We start from the raw sequence: 16,849 nt of genomic DNA, 5'->3' as shown, positions 1-16,849 counted from the left end.
CTACCTTATAATTTTTATTCCAATGGTTAGTGTATTCACCTGTGATGTGTGGGACCCAGCTGCAATTCTCCTCCTAGAAGGGAAAGAACTAGAGTACTGTCATGGATGTATATAAACTGTTCAGGAAGGACAGAAAAGGTGAGGGAATTGCATTGTATGTAAGAGCAGTATGACTGCTCAGAGCTCCGGTATGAAACTGCAGAAAAACCTGAGAGACTCTGGATTAAGTTTAGAAGTGTGAGCAACAAGGGTGATATCATGGTGGGAGTCTGCTATAGACCACCAGACCAGGGGGATGAGGTGGATGAGGCTTTCTTCGGCAACTAACAGAAGTTACTAGATCACAAGCCCTGGTTTTCATGGGAGACTTCAATCACCTGTTGATATCTGCTGGGAGAGTAATACAGCAGTGCACAGACAATCCAGGAAGTTTTTGGAAAGTATAGGGGACAATTTCCTGGTGCAAGTGCTGGAGGAACCAACTAGGGGCAGAGCTCCTCTTGATCTGCTGCTTACAAACTGGGAAGAATTAGTAGGGGAAGCAAAAGTGGATGGGCACCTGGGAGGCAGTGACCATGAGATGGTCAAGTTCAGGATCCTGACACGAGGAAGAAAGGAGAGCAGCATGATATGAACCCTGGACTTCAGAAAAGCAGACTTTGACTCCCTCGGGGAACTGATGGGCAGGATCCCCTGGAAGATTAACATGAGGGGGAAAGGAGTCCAGGAGAGCTGGCCGTATATTTAAGAATCCTTATTGAGGTTGCAGGAAGAAACCATCCCAATGTATAGAAAGAATAGTAAATATGGCAGATGACCAGCTTGGCTTAACAGTGAAATCCTTGCTGATCTTAAACACAAAACAGAAGCTTACAAGAAGTGGAAGATTGGACAAATGACCGGGGAGGAGTATAAAAATATTGCTGAGGCATGCAGGAGTGAAATTAGGAAGGCCAATTCACATTTGGAGTAGCAGTTAGCAAGGGATGTTAAGAGTAACAAGAAGGGTTTCTTCAGGTATGTTAGCAACAAGAAGAAAGTCAAAGAAAGTGTGGGCCCCTTACTAAATGAGGGAGACAACCTAGTGACAGAGGATGTGGAAAAAGCTAAATGTACTCAATACTTTTTTTGTCCCTGTCTTCACGAACAAGGTGAGTTCCCAGCCTACTGCACTGGGCAGCACAGCATGGGGAGGAGGTGACCAGCCCTATATGGAGAAAGAAGTGGTTCAGGACTTTTTAGAAAAGCTGGATGAGCACAAGTCCATGGGGCCATATGTGCTGCATCCGAGGCTGCTAAAGGAGTTGATGGATTGCAGAGCCATTGGCCATTATCTTTGAAAACTCATGGCGATACAGGGAGGTCCCGGATGACTGGGAAAAGGCTAATGTAGTGCCCATCTTTAAAAAAGGGAAGGAGGGGGATCCGAAGAACTGCAGGCCAATCAGCTTCACCTCAGTCCCTGGAAAAATCATGGAGCAGGTCTTCAAGGAATCAATTCTGAAGCACTTAGAGGAGAGGAAAGTGATCAGGAACAGTCAGCCTGGATTCACCAAGGGCAAGTCATGCCTGACTAACCTAATTGCCTTCTATGATGAGATAACTGGCTCTGTGGATGAGGGAAAAGCAGTGGATATGTTATTCCTTGACTTTAGCAAAGCTTTTGATACTGTCTCCCACAGTATTCTTGCCATGAAGTTAAAGAAGTATGGGCTGGATAAATGGACTATAAGGTGGAAAGAAAGCTGGCTATATCGTTAGGCTCAATGAGTAGTGATCAATGGCTCCATGTCTAGTTGGCAGCCGGTATCAAGCGGAGTGCCCCAAGGGTCGGTCCTGGGGCTGGTTTTGTTCAGTATCTTCATTAATGATCTGGAGGATGGCATGGACTGCACCCTCAGCAAGTTTGCAGATGACACTAAACTGGGAGGAGCGGTAGATACACTGAAGGATAGGGATAGGATTCAGAGGGACCTAGACAAATTATAGAATTGAGCCAAAAGAAACCTGATGAGGTTCAACAAGGACAAGTGCAGAGTCCTGTACTTAGGACAGAAGAATCCCATACACTGCTACAGACTATGGACTGAGTGGCTAGGCAGCAGTTCTGCAGAAAAGGACCTAGGGGTTACAGTGGACAAGAAGCTGGACGTGAGTTGACAGTGTACCTTTGTTGCCAAAAAGGCTAACGGCATTTTGGGCTGTATAAGTAGGGACATTGCCAGCAGATCAAAGGATGTGATCATTCCCTTCTATTCAACATTGGTGAGGCCTCATCTGGAGTACTGTGTCCAGTTTTGGGCCCCACACTACAAGAAGAATGTGGAAAAATTGGAAAGAGTCTTGCGGAGAGCAACAAAAATGATCAGGGGGCTGGGGCACATGACTTACGAGGTGAGGCTGGGGGAACTGGGATTATTTAGTCTGCAGAAGAGAAGACTGGGGTGGGGGGGGATTTGATAGCTGCTTTCAGCCAGCTGAAAAGGAGTTCCAGAGAGGATGGAGCTCAGCTGTTCTCAGTGGTGGCAGATGACAGAACAAGGAGTAATGGTCTCAAGTTGCAGTGGAGGAGATTTAGGTTGGATATTAGGAAAAACTTGTTGACTAGGAGGGTGGTGAAGCACTGGATTAGATTACTTCGGGAGGTGGTGAAATCTTCTTCCTTAGAGGTTTTTAAGGGCAGGCTTGACAAAGCCCTGGCTGGGATGATATAGTTGGGGATTGGTCCTGCTTTGAGCAGGGGATTGGACTAGATGACCTCCTGAGGTCCTTTCCAACCCTGATATTCTGTGAAGGAAGACCCCTGTTCAAATCCTACCTCTCAGAAGAGTGTGCTAATCACTGTGGGGTATTCTAATGTGTGACTCCCAAAGAGCGATTGTATCTGGGGGACTGGTCCTAGGTCTCCCGCCTTCACATAGATTCCCTAACCACGGGACTAGAATCATTTTCTTTCTCTCTCGCTCAATGACTATTTAAGTATCCACAGTTGAGCAATCATTGAGCCATGGGAGAGAGAGATGGGAGGGGTTAGGCACCTGAATATCTTTGTAGCTCTGGGCCTTACTGTCTCAAACCATACTGTAAACAGTAGAGTCAAGTGACAGGATTGTTTCTTGCAGATCCTTTTCAGTAAAGGAAGTGGTTTATGGAAATGAAGTACAATAGGAACAAGACTGACAACAGTACTTCATGAAGAGGAGTTACTTTATGTAAGTGAAAAAGGGATCCAAGCTAAATTATCTTCCTTTCCTTTGTATTCAGATGACAGCAGGAGAGGTCACGTGTTTTCATTTTGTGAAAGTACTGGGTTATGTGGTTGTGTGTGACTGGTGCAATGTAAATCGGTCACACTACTGTAAAATATAATGCTTTGCTGGTCCTTGCTTTTGCACTGCTCAGAAGATTTGGGAAGATATTTTCAGCCTCCAGCTTTTTATGACATTTTTATCACTACTGGCTTTTAAATAGTGCCAGGCTAATAGGCTAACAATCAGACACATTCCACCTCCCTAATATGCGAGTTTGCTACCTCTCCTTTAAACTGATTAGTCTAGAATGCTAATCTAGGAGACAAGCAAATGGTATGGTGAGACGTGAAAATTCTAAGGGATCTGCCAGAGTTTTAGCTGAGAGATAACCCTGCATAGATGAGATTTCTAGCAACTTTTGGAGGAGGAGGAGTGTAACCATGAGTAGCAGACATAAAACCAGCCTTGCATCAGAAGCTAATTCTTACACAGTGAAGTGCTGCCAAAAATGTATTGATGGGATCTCTCAAAAATTAGCAATCGTAGTTGGCAGTACATATATTTCCTTATGTAAATCAGACAGGAACCAATGGGGAGAAAGGTAAGAGACAACAGCTGCAGGACTCCCATACAGTACAACAGGTGCAAAACACCACCTCCCCATGTGCTTACTGGAGCAGCTAGGTGCAGGAAAAAAGTAGTGCATGCTGCATGTGGTGTCCATGGGGGACACATGCAGGGAGTCTGATTACAATGGCTGCCAAGGCAATGACAGATGCCCCCACAGTGCTGCAGATGAGTGTGCAAGGGCTGGCTCAGTTCCAACCTCAGAGTGGGCTGAAATTTCAGCATGCATAGCCAACCTTACCATATTTGGCAATTTCATTGCTGTCCCCACCACGACCCAAATGTAACCTATTCCTGTGACCCAAGGACCGCTTGATGCCATCTGGCAGAGGGCACAAGAGTACATAGTGATACAGTGATCCCCTGGGTTCACCAAAAGAATTTCGTGTGCAGTCTCTAATGAAAGCTGTTAGGGGGCTTATTCCTTCACCCTCTCACTTCCCTGGTCCTTCTCACATGAACAGAGAGCAACAATACCCGAAGTCCAAAGGCGCAAACAATTCGCTGTTTATTGGGGTGAACTTCCAGCACGCATGATTCCAGTTTCCTTCCTTAGTGTCCCCCTTCCCAGCTCTGACACCACAGAGCCTTGCCTGTGTCCCTGTTCCCATCCTCTGTTCCCATTTTCTCCTTTAGCAAAACATGATCCCAATTCCCCCATCCCCAGTCCCTGTTCCCATTTCCCTCCCCCTTCCTGATTGACTGCAGACTATATACTAAAACCTGCGTTTTGCTTAGCTATTCCTTAACCAATCATTTTACTGAAATTTAACTAACCAATCCTAACATATTGTAACATGGTTATTTAACCAATTATACCCCACCACCTTAATTGGTTTACACCCAACAAAATTAATTGTACAGTAGACAGAAACAATTACAGAACCAGACAGAGACCATGCAAATAAACATACAAAACAATACAGAAGTGAGGATTTCACAACTACATCTATACAGACATAAGGGTTTTCCAGCTGTGTCTATTGATAAGTGAGTTCTTGCCAGACAGGATGCTATCAAACTAAGTTTCCTTTTACATCTTCTAGGCTCTTCTCTTTCTCTGGAGGTGATAGAAATATCAGGGCAGGATTGTATTCCAAATAGCCCACTAGCACCTAATTTCAATGTGACTAGTTTGGAATGTGAGGATGTGACCATACACTTCCCAGCTTATGGCTGCCTAACTACAGCTTAGCTGAAGACCTTAGCCTGTCACGGTAAGAGAAGGACATTCCACAGACAGTGATCTTTGATTCTTTCTTTTATACCTCTATAACTAGCTAAGTGATAAGAATACACCTAAATTCTTAAAATATAGGCCTTTGCAGACAGGTCTGAATAGCTATATCCTAACAAAAGCCTGTATCACATCAATCATACTCATTGCAAGATGTATGTGCAGAAAGTGTGTGAGGAGTTGTGTAGATATACTGAAAATTATGTTCTCTAGGCCTTATAGTTAAAGGCAGTGTGATGGGTTTGGGCACTTTGAGGTGTCACCTGATGTGCTGGGATGTTACTGAGTTAGCCTATTTCTGCCAGCCTGGGCCCCCTTTACCTGGCCTTGCTGGATTAGGCTCACAAGCCTCTTCCAGCCAACCACAGAGGCAGGCCCACACCCAGCTGCATAGAGAGACAGAGATCTGCTCTGGAAAGATTCGGCCTTAGGGACTTACTCTGGTGCCCACACCCTTTTAGGAGTATAAACCCAAAGGTTTTATGAAATTTGCTCCCTCCCTCAATGTGGAGGAAGATATGCACAACTTCTTGCCCGCCCCCCCCCCAGTTAGAAATTACATAACCTGGATTATATTATAAACAAGAAATAATTTTATTAACTGCAAAAGTTGAATTGAAGTGAATATAGGAGATAGCAGACAGACCAAAGCAGATTACTAACCAAATAAAGCAAAATATGCAAGCTAAGCTCAATATACTTAAGAAATGGGTTACAAAATGTAAATTCTCACCCTATGTTATTTTAGGCAGATGATTGCAAAGTTTCTGTGTTTCAGAGTTCCAGTTATATTTCTTTTCAGACTGGACTCTCCCCACACCCCCTTCCCTTCAGGTGGCTTTAGCAGTGTTTCTCCTTGAGCAGACAGGCCATGGAGAAGAGAACATAAAAATGGCCCTACTGGGTCAGACCAAAGGTCCATCTAGCCCAGTATCTTGTCTTCCAACAGTGGCCAGTCCCTGGTGCTCCAGAAGGAATGATCAGAACAGATCATCATCAAGTGATCCATCCCCTGTCGCTCATTCCCAGCTTGTGGCAAACAGAGGCTAGGGACACAATTCCTGCCCACCCTGGCTAACAGCCATTGATGGACCTAACCTCCATGAATTTATCTAGTTCTTGTTTGAACCCTGTTATGGTCTTGGCCTTCACAGCACCCTCTGGCAAGGAATTCCACAAGTTGACTGTGCATTGTGTGAGGAAATACTTCCTTTTATTTGTTTTAAACCTGCTGCCTATTAACTTAATTTGGTGACCCTTAGTTCTTGTGTTATGAAAAAGAATGGCTCAGGTTTGGGAATCTCCCTCACATCCTCAGCCGTGAACACTGATGCAAAGAATTCATTTAATTTCTCCGCAACGGCCTTATGTGCTCCTTTAGCACCTCAATCATCCAGTGGCCCCTCTGGTTGTTTAGCAGACTTCCTGCTTCTGATGTACTTAAAAATTTTTTTGCTATTACTTTGGCTAACTGTTCCTCAGAATTCTTTTTGGTCTTTCTAATTGTTTGTTTTTTTTTTGTTACACTTAATTTGCCAGTGTGTATGCTCCTTTCTATTTTCCTCACTAGGCTTTAACTTCCACTTTTTAAAGGATGCCTTTTTTGCCTCCCACTGCTTCTTTTACTTTGTTGTCAGCTTTCCCCCAGCCCCTAGTTTAAAAACTGTTCTACAACCTTTTTAATGTTAAGTGCCAGCAATTCTGGAGCCCATCCTTACTGTATAGGCTCCCCCTTTCCCAAAAGTTTCCCCAGTTCCTAAGAAATCTAAACCCCTCCTCCCTACACCATCGTCTCATCCACACATTGAGACGCTACAGTTCTGCCTGTCTAACTGGCCCTGCACATGAAACTGGGAGCATGTGAGAGAATGTTTAAATAAAAAATGATACAAAGAGTTCAAAGCGTCAGTTGTTGGTCATTGAGGGCAGCATACAGAGTATAGGGGGACACTGGTATGTGGGAATTTGGTTAGCACATAACATATACAGTCTGCAAGGTCCCCCAATGTGGGGTGTATGGTGGGTGGGATCAAGAAGCAGTAAGGAAGCAGTGAGGGTACATCGCTCATACAGTGGGTTACACGCAGTCATGGGTATAAGTAAGCGGGCCGGGTAATGGGGACAGGATGACCCTCGCATGGTGGAATCTAGTTCGGTGGCTTTAGGGGATATGGTTCGGTAGCGGGGGTTTATAGGCCTCCTCCCCCCATGGGTGCACAGAGCCACGCCGGCTCACTCTTGGTATTGGCGGTGGCTGGTGATGTGCTCTATGTAAATGTCCCTAGACCACCGGATAGTGTCAGAGACCATCAAACGTCTCATGAGCCGTGCATAGCGATGGCCCACCCCACAGGCCCTAAGTACACGTTCATTACAGGGATCCCAGGCACCCAGGGCCCCGACAATCAGGGCATCGGTGTAAACCTCGTAGCCCTTTGCCCGCAAGGTGTCCGCCAAGGGGGCATATTTTTTGAGTTTACGGGCTCCATGGAAGGCTGGGGTCCTGTTCTCAAACGGGATTGTCACGTTGACGAGGATGATCTTTTTCCGCTCCTTGTCCGTGATGACGATGTCCGGGCGCAGCAGGCTGTCGGTGTTGGGGATGGTGTGGTTGACTGCGACCTCACCCAGGTGTGGGGCAATGGCCTTCACCAGCCGGTCCTGGACGGTGTTGTGGCGCAGCTGCCAGGCTGGAAGTAAGATTCAGTCTCTTACCTAGCAGCCTAAATTTGGCCTTTAGGACCTCTCTCCTACATGTACCATGACCACCAGCTCCTCCCCAGCACTACACATAAGTCTATCTAGATGTCTCAAGAGATCTGCAACCTTCACACCAGGCAGACAAGTCACCATGCGGTTCTCCCGGTCATTGCAAACCCAGCTAACTGTGTTTCTAATGATCGAATCGCCTACTATTACCTGTCTCTTTCTAATAGCTGGAGTTCCCTCCCCCAGAGATGTATCCTCAGTGCGAGAGGATACCTCAACATCTCCTAGAAGGAGGGTCCCAACTATGGGATTGTTTCCCTCTGCTCCACTTAGATGTTCTCCTTCCCTGGGACTTTCATCCTCCTCAACAGCACAGAGGCTGTCAGAGTGGGGGACCATTCTACTGTGTCCCAGAAAGTCTCATCTATGTACTACGCTGCATAGGCACCGACTCCATGGGTGCTCTGGGGCTGGAGCACCCACGGGGAAAAATTGGTGGGTGCTCAGCTCCCACTGGCAGCTCCCCACCCCCCACACCCAGCTCACCTCTAAACTTCCTCACAAAACTCCCCTGTTAACCGCTTCTGATCCCTATTCACATTTGCCTTCCTCCCCACCCTTAAGCAGGATTTACATAAGGCAGGAATCCTTTGTTTCCCAATCCTTTGTTCCCTTCCAGTGGAAAGTTACAAGAAGTCCCAGGTAAAGTTATTTATTTATATATTTTGAGTACAGGGGTTCTCAAACTGGGTGGTTCAGATCTCTCAGGGGGTCACAAAGTTATTACATGGGGGGGAGGGTCACGAGCTGTCAATCTCCACCCCAAACCTCACTTTGCCTCCTTAATTTATAAGGGGAGGAGGAGGTCACACTCAGAGGCTTGCTATGTGAAAGGTTCAGCAGTACAAAAGTTTGCGAGCCACTGTTTTAGTATCAGGTGACAAGCCCACCTGACTCTGTAGTATCACAGCCTCCATGACTCACTGGCTGTATGGAGAATCCCTAGGAAGGCTAACTCTTTTCACAGTCCATTGTCCTTGCTGATGGGCCATCAGCCCTGTCTGCCTTTTCCATTGTTGTACCTGAAGTGTTAGCAGTGGGCGATACCCAAAGTAGCATAGTTGAAATACAGATACAGTCAGTATTCCTAACTTCAGATGCAGAAATGCTACACGCAAACAAATTGGATAATCACATTCAGTAAATTATAACCTTTCCAATGTCATATTCATAACATAAGCATATTTTCATAGAGACTATGGAGTGAAACGTCACAGACAGGTCACTCAAAAGTAGCATGCCTGGAGACAAACTTCTCCAGACAGGATGTAGGAGACATATTTCCCTGGTGACCCATTATATACTATGTTTCTTATAGAAGTCTATTAGCATACTGAGTCAAATGCTAATAAAGAGCTTGTGGAGACTTAATGAGTTAATATTCGAGATGTGTGATTGGTCACCTAAGTCACATGGTATTGTTTTTGGTCCTTGATTGGATGATCTAAACTTTGTAAGATGCTTCTTTCACTATTCACTGAGTGACAGGGCTGGAGGAAGAAACAAAAATGGAGATTAAAAGAACTACCAGAACCAGCCTTAGGGAAAATGGCACCCTAGGTGAATTTGTATTTTGGTACCCGTGGACCCCACTGTCTCCCCATCCATCTCCCCATTGCCCCTGGTCCCTGCTGCATCCCCAGGTTCCCCTCACATAGCCTCTGACCCCTGCTGCATCCCTGGGCTCCCTACCTATCCTCCCATTGCCCCAGCCCCCACTACCTCCCCAGGCTCACCCCCCTCACCCCTGTCCCCACCGCCTCCCTGGGGTCCCCACCCCTCCATTACCCCCCATCTGCTGCCTCCTTTCCCCACGTTGCTCTGAGCTCTCTTCCACGGCTTCTCACTCTAGGCCCACCCTGCTCCTGGCCTCTTGTGGTTGCCCACCCATAAGACCAGCCATGAGGGATAAGTTGTTACCGGCAGGTGCTAAAGGTAAGAGCAGAAATCAAAGCCAAGGAAGTGAGGTGGTTTGTAGATTCCATGTGAGGAGGCAGCAGAGCATAAATGTAGAAGGGACAACTGAGTAACTGTGCAAAAGTACAAATGAGTGAAAAGAGGAAATAAGGTCAAGCCGTGATTCTCAACCTTTCCAAATGACTGTGCCCCTTTCAGGAGTCTGATTTGTCTTGCGTACCCCCAAGTTTCACCTCACTTAAAAATTACGTGCTTACAAAGCAGACATAAAAATACAAAAAAGTGTCACAGCACCATATTATTGAAAAATTTGCCTACTTCCTCATTTTATCATATAATTAAATACATTGATTGAAATATAAATATTGTACTTACATTTCAGTGTGATACTTAAGCCTGTTTTTCACTTGTGAGTCTTGTCTGAAGCCAAGCCCCATTGCCCAGGGCTGATGCATGTAACTTAGCTTTGTGGGGGCCCTTGTGGTGTGGACCCCATGCAATTGTGCTGCTTGCCATCCCCTAATGGTGGCCTTGCAAACTCCCCCCCCCCCAAACCCATCCCAGAACCCCCCTTGGGGTCGCAACCTCCAGGTTGAGAAACGCTGATCTAGATGAGTTGAGTACCCCCTGGAAGACCTCTGTGTACACCCAGTGGTACATGTACCGCTGCTTGCGAACTGAGGTAGAGAATAGGGAAACTCTTGCCTAGGGCCCTTTCAATGGCACTACTTACATGCTTAAAGTTAAAGTGTCTGCTTAAGAGCTTTGCAGGACTGGTGTCTCAGTGAACTCAATTTTCCTGCTTCTTACTCTTTTAAGGCCCAGTTTTCAAACTATCTGTGGGATACAGCTATGTGCAAAATGAGAGTGAGATTGCAAACCTAACCTTAGAATGCATTTACTATTTATATTATATGCATTTACACATGCAAACTGGTAACAGAATATCTAAAATATGGCTACTGTCATGCATATTGCGAATTGCTGTGTATAGTAATGGCAATTCTAGATGAAATTCACCCCAGTGCAGAGGGCTGCCTAAGGCCTATCTACCACAGAATAGCCATTTCATCCCTCGGAACAGGCCTTAGGTAAGATCTACATGGTAGACAGGTCTCGTTCAGGCCCTTGTCACAGAAACACATTCACTCTGCACAAATTAGTACACAATTGCATTTTTGCACAGGGGGTTGGGCTTCTGATATTTTTTGAAGACAAATCGGTCACTTAAGACACAAGTTGGAAATGTCTAGCCCATTTACTGATACAATCTCCCAATCAAGTGGAAATGTCAAATTCAGAAATGTACTTTGATATAAAATGCCACAAACCTCTTCTATATCTTGATTTTAAGCAAAGATACTGGTTTGTGTTCTGGGCACCATTTGTTATTAAACACTTCACTAAGGCTTTCCAGCCCAATTAGGAAACATCTGTGTCCACTATGTCTCGAACAGGCAGGGTCAAATAAGAATTTGATGGGATGATAACTGACTCTTGAGTGTCCCATCTTCCAAGCTATATAGTAGTACAAAGGGGCCGATTCTTAGCTGGTGTGAGGTAGCTTAGCTCCACTGAAACCAAGGGTGCTTCACCAGTTCACACCAGCCAACGATCTGACTCCAGGTGGGGGAGAGGGGAGAGAGAGAATGACAGAATAAGGAAAAGCTGGGTGATAAAGACCTGGTCATAAATCACAAAAGTGAAGCCAATAGACCTGATCTGCAAAACTTCAGACATGCAGGTCCAGGTATAGAAATGTACCCACAATTGTTTGCTCTCTTATGAGTACTTGCAGTAATCTTTATTCACAAGGGTAAATGGACAGAACATGCCTCCCGGGCTATTCATACATGTAAATACTTAATTTGCATGCACAATCAGAGGAAAAGCTTGTGCAAATTAGGCATGAAATTGTGCACACATTTTTGCACTCTGTCCTGTGTGTTTGAAGACATGAAAATCAAGTCCTTAAATTCAAACGTGTCTAATACGACTTAAGCTCATATCAATTTCAGATAAGAGATACTTTCTAACCATTGAGAATGAAACAAGAACCTGAATTTGCAAACCAAACCCACCTGGAGTCCTCAGCCACTGATCACACAGCCTCATTTACGGGAAACCATCCTAGTGAAAGAGAAATTAACAAACGTAGTTTCTTTTTCCTACTAATGCAGCTCTGTATACTCTAGCGATATTGTTTTTACCACACTTTATCTTTGCAAACACAGATAACACTGTGGTTACAGATAATTATTTTTGCAGATGCCAGAAATTAATCTGTAGTAGATTTTGTCCTAAATTATCACTTTTATTTGTTTCATAGCTTTTAAGGCCAGAAGGGACCATTATAATCATCTAATCCAGGGGTAGGCAACCTGTGGCATGCATGCCGAAGGCAGCTCATGAGCTGATTTTCAGTGGCACTCACACTGCCTGGGTCCTGGCCACCAGTCCAGCGGGCTCTGTGTTTTAATTTAATTTTAAATGAAGCTTCTTAAATATTTTATAAACCTTATTTACTTTACATACAATAGTTTAGTTATATATTATAGATTTATAGAAAGAGCCCTTCTAAAAACATTAAAATGTATTACTGGCACACGAAACCTTAAATTAGAGAGAATAAATGAAGACTCGGCACACCACTCCTGAAAGGTTGCCAACCCCTGATCTAATCTGACCTCCTGCTTGATACAGGCCACTGCAACTTTTTTGCATTCCAGTAATTCAAAATGAATTGGTTTTCTTTTTTAGTGACCCAGTACCCCAGCCTGTTGTTGGAGGTGCTGGTATATTGGAAGCGCTAAATCAGAGATATATGCAGGTGGAGCAACACTCAGCTCATTTGAGGGAGTGGGGGAAAATAGCTGCCTACCACTTTCTTATCCCTACTGTAAGCGAGACTTTCCGGGGCCCGACCCTCCCGGATGAGGAGGGAAGCCACACCGGCCTCGACTTATCATCTGAGAGTCTCGATTCTCAGAACTGTCGCCCACCGCCCGGGTAGCTCGCTCCCTGTGGATAGGACCAGGTGGTGGCACAGTCAAGGGGGGAGGGGAGGGGAGCCGGCCCTTGGTTTGGGCGGGCACCAACACACAGTTAATTAGGAGCTCAGGCCTTCTGCTGCAAGGCTGAGCAACAATATATAGTCAGTTGGGAGCCCAGGCCCTTTGTCTGAGGGCTGAGCAGTAATATACACTCACTTAGAAGCTCAGGCCTTCTACTGCAAGGCTGAGCGGCAATATACGGTCTGTTGGGAGTTCAGGCCCTCTGTCTCAGGGTGGAGCAGCAATATACAGTTAATTCGGGGCTCAGGCCCTCTGCTGCAGGGCTGAAGAACAATATACAGTTAGGTGTGCGGGGGGGGGGCTCAGACCCTCTGCTGCAGGGCTAAGTAACAATACACAGTTATCTCAGCTCCGGCCCTCTTAGTTCAGGGACGGGCTGGCAAGGGTGCGGGTCGCTCAGGCCCTTTGGGACAGGACCAAGCAGTGGCACAGTCAAAGGAGGCCCAGCCCTTGGTTCGGGAGGGCACCAAATACACAGTTCTCTCAGCTCCGGCCCTCTTAGTTCAGGGACGGGCTGGCAAGGGTGCGGGTCGCTCAGGCCCTTTGGGACAGGACCGAGCAGTGGCACTGTCAAAGGGGGCCCAGCCCTTGGTTCGGGCGGGGCACCAAAGACACAGTTACCAGTTTCGCTGGCCTCTTCAGGCCGGGGGAGGGGGATTCTGCCACCCATGGACGGGTGGCAGGGGGAACGCAGGCCCACCCACTCCACTGCGTTCCAGCCCGGGGCCCTAGTAGCGGTGATCACCGCTGCAGGTGGTCAGTGGGGATCCTGACCGCAACACACTGCCATGGGTATCGGGAAATCTGCAGCCTGACTCAGGTCAGCTTCCCCCAGGCTACTTCCAATATCCCTCTCCGAGCCTACCTGGTTCGTGGGATCAGCTTTGGGGATGTCCCACCACGTAGGCTCCTCACGGCCAGGGCTGAGCGGCAGATCCGGCAGCTCCTCCAGGAAGTCCGGCCAGGCCTGTTCCGGGGGGTCCTCAGAGCTGTAGCAGGGACGGGGCGGCTCCGGCAGCTCCTCGTCGTGGCGAGCGGGGGGGGGGAGGCTCCGGCAGCTCCTCATCGTGGCGAGCGGGGGGGGGGAGGCTCCGGCAGCTCCTCGTCGTGGCGAGCGGGGGGGGGAGGCTCCGGCAGCTCCTCGTCGTGGCGCGCGGGGGGGGGAGGCTCCGGCAGCTCCTCGTCGTGGCGAGCGGGGGGGGGAGGCTCCGGCAGCTCCTCGTCGTGGCGAGCGGGGGGGGGGGAGGCTCCGGCAGCTCCTCGTCGTGGCGAGCGGGGGGGGGGAGGCTCCGGCAGCTCCTCGTCGTGGCGAGCGGGGGGGGGGAGGCTCCGGCAGCTCCTCGTCGTGGCGAGCGGGGGGGGAGGCTCCGGCAGCTCCTCGTCGTGGCGAGCGGGGGGGGAGGCTCCGGCAGCTCCTCGTCGTGGCGAGCGGGGGGGGAGGCTCCGGCAGCTCCTCGTCGTGGCGAGCGCGGGGAAGCTCCGGCAGCTCCTCGTCGTGGCGAGCGCGGGGAAGCTCCGGCAGCTCCTCGTCGTGGCGAGCGGGGGGAAGGCTCAGGCAGCTCCTCGTCGTGGCGAGCGCGGGGAAGGCTCCGGCAGCTCCTCGTCGTGGCGAGCGCGGGGAAGCTCCGGCAGCTCCTCGTCGTGGCGAGCGGGGGGGGGGGAGGCTCCGGCAGCTCCTCGTCGTGGCGAGCGGGGGGAAGGCTCCGGCAGCTCCTCGTCGTGGCGAGCGGGGGGAAGGCTCCGGCAGCTCCTCGTCGTGGCGAGCGGGGGGAAAGCTCCGGCAGCTCCTCGTCGTGGCGAGCGGGGGGAAAGCTCCGGCAGCTCCTCGTCGTGGCGAGCGGGGGGAAAGCTCCGGCAGCTCCTCGTCGTGGCTGGGCTCCAACTGAGGGCTGAGGGCCAGCTTTTATCCTTCCAGGTCGCTGCTTGACCTCTGAGGGGCGGGACTTCCACTTAGAGGCCCCACCCCTATGGATGATTGACGGGGCTCAACCCTCCCGGATGAGGAGGGGAGTCACACCGCCTGTTACACTACCCATGCCTCCATCTCTTAAAACTGTATTATCTTCTAATGGCTCCCTAAAGGCTAACCTACCAGTGGAGATCACTGGAGCCGAGCGCACTCCGGTCACACCCCCTTTCTACACCATGGGCACTGGGAGGGACGGAGTAGAGCAGTGGTCTCAAACACACAGCCCGCGAGCCGCATATGGCCCACAAGGTTATTTTCTGCGGCCCACGAGCTCCTCGCAGGCCCCTCGCCCTTCCCCAGTGTTCCCCCGCGCTGCTCCAGGAGGCAGACGGAACCTGGGGGAGGAGAGGTGCTGGTGTGTGTGTTGATGTTGCTTCAGGCACTGCTTCCAGCAGCTCCCATTGGCTGCAGTTCCCCGTTCCTGGCCAATGGGAGATGCTGGGGATGGTGCCTGAAGCAACAGCAACCCACACACACCCGTCTGCCCTTGCTCCCCCATGTTCCAGCCGCTTCCCGGAAGGTCAGAGCCCTCCCCCTGTGTCCCTCCTGCAGTCAAATTCCTTGCCCTGAGCCCCTTGCCGCGCCCTGCACCCTGACCCCCTGCCACACCCCTCCTGCACCCCAACCCACTGCTCTAAGCCCCCTGCCACACCCTGTCCCCCTGCCCTGAGCCCCCTGCTGCACCCCACACCGCCTCCTGCACCCCAACCCACTGCCCTGAGCCCCCTGCCACACCCCTCATGTACCCCAATCCCCTGCCCTGACCCCCTGCTGCACCCCTCTTGCATCCAGAGCCCCTGCCCTGAACCCCTGCCGCACTTCTCCTGCACCCCAACCTCCTTCCTTAACACCTGCCACACCCCTCATCCCTCCTGCACGTCCTGGGGGCAGAGAGAAGGCGGAGTTGGGGTGGGGATTTCATGGCAGAGGTTGGAATGGGTGCAGGGAAGGGGTGGGAAGAGGCAGGGCAAGGGTGAGGCTTCATGGAAGTGGTGGAGTAGGGGTGGGGCCGAGGGCAGCAGGGGGCGGAGGTGTCAGTGATGCGGCCCTCGGGCGAATGTACTAGCCCTCATGGTTATTTGAGTTTGAGACCCCTGGAGTAGAGCTAATTACTCCAGCTGTACATCAGCTGGGCTGAGTCCTCAGGGCTCATTAGGGCATCTTTAAGTCTCCATTGAGCCACCAAAGCAGTAACAAGGAGAAAGAAGAAAACCAAAAAAGTAACCTGCCATCTTTTGGATATAGAATCAAGGTCCTGGTCATTAAGGGGATTGATTGTCAGAACTTTAAGCATGCAGACAAGTATAGAAGTTTGCACATGTAACAGGGCAACAACTCGGCCAGCGAGATTAGCTACTATCACGTAGGTCACCAAGACCCAACGTTATTCATCCAAGAGTTCTGAAGGAACTCAAATATGAAATTACAGAACTACTAACTGTGATATGTAACTTATCACTTAAATCAGCCTCTGTACCAGATTGGCGGATAGCTCATACAAGACTGATTTCTAAAAAATGGCACGTCCAGGGAATTAGCTTGCCAGCCTCTGGAGTGCCCTCTGCAGGGTAGTGTCCCGCTTGCCGCTGGGCCTGAGTCCCTCCTGGACCCTGCTGCCCCTTTCAGGCTGGGGTGCTTGATCCCCACCTCACCTCAGACTATGGCTACTGCCAGGCTTGATCTAGCCCCCATTCACTGGGGCAGACTGCAGTGTAAATGCCACTCATCACTAGCACAGGGGGGTTGGACCTGCTGCCTTTCCCTACCCTTGGGCTGCTCTCTGCAACCCAGTACCTTTTCCGGCCTTTAGCAAGGCCTGCAGCCTGGGGGTTTTCCAGGCCGGAGCTCCCCAGCTCCTTTGGTCTTTCCCCAGCCCTGCTCCAGTCTAGGTATCCTGCTCAGCAGCCAGGCCCATCCCTCTCAATCACTAGAGAGAGTGACTCTGTGTGCTCCTGGCCCACTGCCCTCTTATGAGAGTCAGCTGGGCCCTGATTGGGGCATTGCT

The sequence above is a fragment of the Gopherus evgoodei genome, chromosome 10 (assembly GCF_007399415.2).
Source record: "Gopherus evgoodei ecotype Sinaloan lineage chromosome 10, rGopEvg1_v1.p, whole genome shotgun sequence".
Taxonomy (NCBI): Eukaryota; Metazoa; Chordata; order Testudines; family Testudinidae; genus Gopherus; species Gopherus evgoodei.
The sequence above is the reverse complement of the archived record's forward strand: the minus strand, read 5'-3'. Positions refer to the sequence as shown.